The 8,346-nt window shown below is 32.7% G+C and overlaps 1 long non-coding RNA gene across 1 annotated transcript; it reads right to left on the bottom strand.

Moving 5' to 3' along the window:
* Window positions 1–3,860: 3,860 nt before the first annotated feature.
* Window positions 3,861–4,719, bottom strand: LOC111639871. The gene is made up of 3 exons (XR_002759163.1): window positions 4,627–4,719; window positions 4,398–4,507; window positions 3,861–4,035 (listed from the first exon to the last, which is right to left on the bottom strand). It is a non-coding gene; the product is annotated as an uncharacterized LOC111639871 (long non-coding RNA).
* Window positions 4,720–8,346: the final 3,627 nt, after the last annotated feature.

Here is an 8,346-nt window from a genome sequence, read left to right as displayed (position 1 = left end):
AACTTTACAAAAAGAGAGAAGTTGCCGATCTTGCCCCTATACCCGGGGCAACTTCGTCAATTTCTCTCTTCTTGTAAAGTTGTAATTATTTTAATTATTTTTATTTCCAAACTGATTTTAACCAGTTCTATAGTAAGGTAACATTCCAATAGACAATATGCAAAGCTTTTTTTTCAGTTTACAGCAGTATTTATTATACAAAATTTAAGTAAAGCTTAACATGCCGATCTTGCTCCGCTCCCCTATATATATAAAACTATATTACATATAAATGTACTAACAAATAAAAACCCAGCGAAGCGGGTACTTGCAGCTAGTCTTATATAATATTTAATTTTGATTCTTATTTTCATTTCATTCATTCATTTATTTTATTTTATTTTACTTTCTATTTTCTCTGCCATTATATTATTGTATATACCCCTTCTATGACCATCTACTATGTATTTTTCTGTATTTCTGCCTGATTGTGCTCAGAGGAGCCAGACAATAAAGATTATTTTGACTGACTGACTGACTGACGTAGGAAGAATCATTGTCCGTTGTTTTGTCAGGCAGAATCGGAGACTAAAGATGCACTATGTCAGGTACTGTACAACTTCCTTTCGATCGCCCCGAGCTTCTGGTAGCTTTCGCTTTTGTCCTATTGTCGTGGCAAAGGGGATACGTGATCGTCAGCTGTTGAAGATGCTTTGCTTTTTTTACCGGTTAGTTTTCACGTTTTCCCTTGCCTTTTTTTTTTTCCACCCGTTGCTTTTTTCCTTGTTTTTCGTTTTTTTTTTTTTTTTTTTTTTTTGTCAAGGATGTTTACAATTAACTTTCTGACAAATGCGTTAAATTCGCGGATTTCACACATGCAAAGTTTTAAAATTTTAACTATAACGTTTGTTTATAATTTAAATATGTAAAAACCAAATACTTTCTAAATATTTAATTCTAAACTTTTAAATAAGTGTTAAACAATAGTAGATATTTTTAATGTTCTAGAATTATTATACTCAAATGGCAAGAATATGGACAACGCAAAACTTGACAATTTGCAAAAAATGATGCATCTTATTCCAGCATATTGCAACATTTTAAAAGAGCTCAAAACCTAACAGTGGGATTACTGAAGACAAGCCAGTTTTCAAATTCATGGTCCGAATTAATTAATGTGTCCGGTTTTCGTAGAAATTATGATGAAACAAAATAAATTTATAAAAATATTTGCCAGTATTTTATTTCAACGGTTAAACACTTTGATTTTACACTCTTACCCAAACTTATCTTCATTATATTGCTAGGCTAAGAGTGACAGATAATACACTTTTAAAATTCTAACTTGCAAACATCTCTGGAAAATATTAAGTTTGTTTCAACACAAGTCCCTAATTTAAAATTGACATGCGAGCATTGTTCAGTTCTTGGCTGTAAAATAACATTGAACATGCCCCGTACGGTTTCAAATTCAAACCAGTCAGAGATTCGTGTTGTGTTGGTATGTGTTCCTACTTTATTCCTACTTTTATGTATTATTTTTACAATTAATATCGACATCGGGCTGTTATTATTCTTGGATATGCAACATGTGATTATAGTATTAGTTTAATAATATATCATGTACATGTTTACCTTCTAATAAAAAAAATATTTATTTTCTACTCACAATAAAAAACTAATTTTTTTTTGTAAGTATAACATCGTAATTTAAAAATGTAGGGATTAGTAATTTTGAAAAGATGGCAACACTGACTGAAAATGTTGTGACTTTAACATGAGGCATAATGATTTTCATAGTGACAAAAATGACATTTAATGTATGTAATGTGTTTTTATTTATCCTGAAGATTTTTTGAAATAAAAAAAATAGTAAATTGTTAAGTTTTCCAGCAAAGGCTTCGCCAGCCAATGGGCCAGGGGGACAAGATAATATAGATTGATACACGATATGAATTGTATGTAGGTAAAATAAAAACGATTCATAAAGTTCTAATCATTTACTATGTACTGGAGAAGAAATATCTTAATTAAACATTTTTTTAAACTTAGAAGAAGCCTAAAAAGATTATTTTAATTAAAACTTAGGATTTAAATAATTTTTTCGAATTTCTAGGGTAGGGCAGCTGCCTTCCTCCCGCTCCACTCCTTTGGCGATGACCTTGTTTGCCAGTATTGTCGATTCAATCCTTTTTTGACCAATTTCTCGAAAAGAAATTTTATCTAACTCCGAAAATTTATACAATTTCTGTCGAATAGAAATTAGTAACGCTTTATATTAAAAACATCATTCGAAATTACTGTGTGGAATAAAATGTGAAAATATTTCTGATCTGTGATTTTTGAAAATGAGAATTTGATTTACTCAGTTTACGCATGTTGAAGATTGATAGCTTTAATTAATTGCATAGCATAACTGGATTAAATTAATACTTTCACAAAGCAAAATAAATTACACGTCAGTGTAATTTTATCACTAGTTATTTTTAAGTAATAAAAATTACAATGTTTCTTTCTGCACTGGGTTGGGACAGAAAGCAACTTTTTACATCTTAAAGTGCATGCTTTTTACATCTTAAAAAATAATTGATGTGTTTGATTTTTGTAATTTTGAACAAAATATTACATTGTAAAATACTAAAAAATAAATTTGTTTAATCCGAATTTTCGGTTATTTCAGGTAGCTTTGGTCCACAGTATTACCTTGATTTATTATAGTATTACCGAAAGTAAAACCTTGAATAATCAGGATTTTACTGCTAATAATAAAGAAAGCAATACTACTAGCGACTGTTCGTAAACTAAAAGCAGATGAAGCCGTTTCTCTAACCTCTATTTACTATTTACATTCTTTTGGCTTATCTTTCAGTTTTATTTCTGAGTCTTCATCAGAAAAATGTTCTCTGACGAATATAAATCAAATTTTTAATGTGAAAGATGAGAGTTTTGATGCCATACAGTGAGCTGCAGAAATAAGTATATTTCGTGTTTATATTTCGTAATAAAAACGTTTATTAAAAGAAATAAAACATTTGTATCTATAAGTTTTTGTTACAGTCTGTCTACGAAAATTATACAACTTGGGTATAAACCAATGAGCGTCAGCCTTTGATCGCATTGTTGGGGCAAGTTAGTACCAAATTCTTCCATACATGTTAAATATTTCACTGCCATTATAAACAGTGTTATGCAAGCTTCACGTTCTAGTATTGAAATAGAAGGATGTTCCCTATAGTAGTTGTTACTAATGATCCTTCACTATTAACGCATGTTACAAAAATGGTTACTGGACAATTAATGGAAAAGTTGTACTGCCATCTAATATTAAAAAATAAAATAAAATTCATGGATTGCCTAGCATATCAAGCGAAATGATCTGATATTATTAGAAAATGTGATGATTGGTTTAACACTCATGGGTTTTTTACTCAAGTCGATTGTTTCCACAGAAAGACTATAAAACTCATAACTGACGACATCCGGTTGACGAGTGATTAGGATGGCACTTAATTTTCTGAGAGGCTGGGAATCGAATACAAACGAATAAAATCATCCCAGAAAATTTTCAAAGCGTGGTTGATTCCCATATGTGGGAGAACCTTTCTCACCAACATTCAGTCCTTTGTAAGCTTGGCCGCATTGATAAAGAACAGATCCGACAAAATCCATAATGGACGTGCTAAAAACAGAACCCTCTTAGTGCTTACAGAGCGGAACTTTTATAAAATGTTTACTATATATACCAATAATAATTTAACAAATAAATAACAAGCAACAGTAATTATGCTCGCATAAGATTTATTTTCCTATATCAGTAAAATGCAAATCATTACATATTTTCAAAAGTTGATTTTGTTCACTTCCTTTTACCGTTACAATTTTCTTTTGTAGTTATATAATCAGGAAGACCGTAACACCAACATTTGTAAGACCAAGGACATACTCCACCTTCAGCATTATTGGCTTTGCAGGCAGAGTCGCAAGATGAGTTATTCTCACATCTAATTCTGCAACCATTTTTATTCACTAGATAATCGTTCGTAATACAATTTACATCTAAATAAATATAAAACAGTCTTTATACATTTAAGTTTAATCATTGTTTTACCTAAATTGTATGTGTTGAATCAGATAAGTAGCTACACGCTTGATCTCATGGTGCTCTTTACACTATTTGATTTACTAGAGATAGAATAGAATTTGCAACTCAAGTATAATTAAGTACATGTAAAGTAAACCACACTTATTTTATTGCTTAAAACTTTTTTCCGGGAAAATATATATAATATTGTCAGCACACGATGTGATGAATTGTGTGGCCATTTTTCTGATTCATTCTATGAAACTATTAATTCATTAATATTAGCACTTTTTATTTATTTTTACTAAATAAATAAAAATATAAAGAAAATTTTTACTCAATATTAACAGAGCTGCAACCAAACTCAATATAAAATAGTTCATTTTGAGTCTTCTGATAAAGTATGAATTCTTCGAAGATGGCTTTTTCGAATTGATCTTTTCAACTCTATTTATACAAAGTGAATACATAAAACACATATGGGCGAATAATTATATTAGGTAATAAAAATGATTTAATTTGAAGAAATAAAGTAATATTGCGATAATTATCCATTAAATTTATACCTAAAGCGATTATTATTCTTTTAAAATACGAGAAGACAGCTGAGAAAACTATAAATTCGTATTAGTATATATAATTGCTGTGTAATTAAATAAACTTTGTTAAAATTAAAAATTCATATAACTGTTTCATTTTATTAATTATTAAACAAGGAGAGATACGTCTAGTTTGATATAAAACAATATAACAATTCTCCTTTAATGTCATAATGCTGAAACGTATTTGAAAGATTGTACTAAAAAATTTTATTATTCAGTGAAGATGAATATTGGCATTCTTGTAAATTTTTTATTCGAAAAGAATATCTATAATTAAAAAATTACACATTATTTTAACAAATGAAAACTTTATTATTTTAGAAATAGTAAATTAGTTATCGTGTATTTTACGAATATTAGACAAACCCCCATTTAAGCTAAGAGTAATTAAAGAAAAATAACGACAACCTGTATGTTCGACAACCCATTCTTTCGGCTTCAATTTTTTCTTTTTACTGTATTCTGGTTACAAAATCAAAACTAAAAACACACTTTTACTTATCGGTGTAAAAGATAAATTAAAAAACGTCCTAATATACAGTTAAAATTTTTCATTGAACTATTTAACATGAATGCAGTGTTACCATCCGGACAGTCCGGGAATCGACTCACCGGACTAACCGTCCGGGTGAATTATTAATTTTACTGGGGATACCGTGCGCGACCTGTCGATTTTTTTTTCNCTAGGCAACAGTCTGCAAAGACCGCTCACGTTATCGTTTCGGATAGCTTTTTAATGAGTGGCGAGGGGGTTGAGCAAGTCGGCAGGTGTTCGTAGTTCGGAGTGACAGGAGACAGGTTTAACAAATAAACAAAGCATTTATTATATGACTAACTCTGGATTACAGGATATTATAGGAGGCTAGATACGGTTAAATACTGACAAAGTTATATACAAAAAGGGTAGCTCTTTAGCTATGCCTATTCCCATTAGCTGTGGAAAGAGTTCATAGATCGCTATCAAAAATACCTGTATGCGGGAAGTATGCGACGATCGGTCGATAGGAAGAATCACTTATTCCATCTTGCTGCTAATTACTTTGAGGATAGAGAAGCAATTATCTCTCTGGGGCATCGTCAATTTACACGTAAGCTACAACGCGGCTATCCACAGGGGTCTGTTTGTGGGCCCCTGTTCTGGGATATTTTATTCGATAACATCTTACGTACCGACTTCGGCAACCAATGTCGTGTTTATGCATATGCAGACGATGCCTTTGTGGTTTTCCTTGCCCCATCAAGAAACTACATAGAAAAGGCAGTCACCGATGTTCTTAAAAAAGTGTATAACTGGGATGTGAGAAATAACTCAGTTTTAACATGACAAAGACTAAAGGATTGGTTTTCTCCTCTCCGGGCACCCCTGACCTTTACAGACGTGTACCTTGTATCAGGTTTTGTAATAAGTCGATAAAAGTTGTAAGTCATTTCACTTTCCTTGGGGTTTTGATTGATCATAAACTCTCCTAGAAACAGCATATAAAACACATTACTAGTCGAAGTAACTTTATCTTTAATGATCTTTTAAGGATTGCCAGATGGAAGTGGGACCTCGGTTTTGAGGCAGCTAATGACATATATGATTTCCTGTTTTTACCAATTATCTCATATGCATCTGTTGTTTGGAGTGCTGCTGCCTCTCAATCTCATAACCATCAGCGTCTGAGGTCTACACAGCGGATTGCCTTATTACGACTTACCAGGTGCTATTCCACTGTTTCAAATGCAGCCCTCCCTGTGGTGTCTGGGAAGCTCCCCATCCTCCAATTTCTCCAATTTAATAGCAAACGTTTCTGTATCTCTAGGGGCAGGGATGTTGATATTAATTGAACCATCTTTAATGCCACCTTGTTTGAATTAGACAGGCCTGTATCTACACTCCCACATCCTGCCTTAAGGAAGGGACTCTCTCCTCTTGTTACTTCTACAGAGATTGAAGCTTTTACAGATGGATCCAAGTCAACGGACGGCACGGCAAGTGCCTTTGTGATCTTTCAGGCTGGTGAAGAGGTTTACATTGATTCCTTTGCTCTACACCCGGAATACTCTGTCTTCCAAGCTGAGATCTTCGCTGTATTGATGGCAATCAACTGGTTGCAACTCTAACGTTGTGAACAAATCGATAAACATTTTCACAGACAGTGCTGCGACTGTTGCTACCTTGGAGAATAAAGATAATACTCACCCTGTTGCGAACGACATCTTCGCTGCAGCTTCTACGTCTTTTAACAAGTATGCCGTTAATTGGATCAAAGGACACAGCGGCATTCCGGGTAATGAACTGGCTGACTTTCTGGCGTTGTCTTACCTTATCTGGGACAATGCTTTGGAAACCTGGCAACAGGATTGGGACAAGATCCCACAACAACACATAACAAGACGTTTTATCCTAAAGGTCAAGGAATGCGTTCACAGCAAATGGATTCAACCCACACATGATTTAGCCCAATTTTTGACAGAATACGGGCGCTTTCGTGTTTACCTGTAAAGGTTTCACCACTCTAATTCTGACTGCAGTAAGCTGTGTGGGGTGCCGGACGGTGTCATGCACTATTTATACAACTGTCCTATGCTGGATGACATCAGGTATCAGTGCATGCAGCATGCCAATATGAACAATATAGACTGGCCAGTAAAGCCTGATTTTTTCTTACAAAACAACAGCAACTTTAACTTGTTAAAGGAATTTGTTTCACTCTACTCTGTTAGATGTGAGATCCGTTGACCCGATCTCTTGTGATCTGATTCACTCTAGCCTTGATGCCAATGTATATTCACACCTTGCTCTGCTATAACAGCATGTAGACCTTCATGTACAGAAATGTTACTTTAGTTATAGTATAGACTACTTTTATTTTTATTCTTTTATATTTTTAATCTTTTATATTTATTTATTTTATTTTATTTTACTTTCCCTTTTCTCTGCCATTATATTATTGTATCCCTTCTATGACTAACAGCATGTATCTAAAATGTGTTTTTCTGTATTTTTGCCTGGCTGTGCTCAGCAGTGCCAGACAATAAAGATTATTTTGACTGACTGTACATCATCACAGAGTTTTCTGTTACAGCAGAGTAAAGGTAGACAATACACACGAACAAAATTTGAATCATTATCATATAATTAATGCAGTAAAAATTACTCATCATCGACATTAAAAAAAATTAAGTTTCAAACATCAAAACCTGACTTAAAGAAAAATGAATATACAGCAGAACTATTAAGTCCATTACATTTACTTGGAATAACCATATTATTTTACATTCTAGCATTAGTAAGTGCACAAGAATCCCATGCACTCAATAACAGAGTGGTTTTTCTTTCAATCTTATCAAATTGGAACCATTCTTGGCCAGAATTAAAACTTTTTCATTTGTGAGTGTCTAAAACAATCAATTTCTATATTGTCTGACTTCTGGAGATAAAAATATTTGAGTTTGTCAAGTAAAAATGAGCTAGGTCATAAAATCACAATTAGTCAAACTTGGTTAAAACAAACAAGGATATAATGAGTTCACGATTATAGAGAGCAAAGCACCATAACAATTTTACACCAATTAATTTATGCATACTTCCATACATTTTTTTGCGGTTATTATGAGAGTACTTCACAGACATAGAGTAAATTTTTGGTAGCTATACAAACACACAAACATTCTTAATTGTTCAAGTAGTAAGAAATG

This window comes from Centruroides sculpturatus, unplaced genomic scaffold, assembly GCF_000671375.1.
Source record: "Centruroides sculpturatus isolate CEXI.00-Female unplaced genomic scaffold, Cexi_2.0 scaffold863, whole genome shotgun sequence".
Classification (NCBI taxonomy): domain Eukaryota; kingdom Metazoa; phylum Arthropoda; class Arachnida; order Scorpiones; family Buthidae; genus Centruroides; species Centruroides sculpturatus.
Note: the sequence above shows the minus strand (reverse complement) of the source record. Positions and strands in the feature narration are given on the sequence as shown.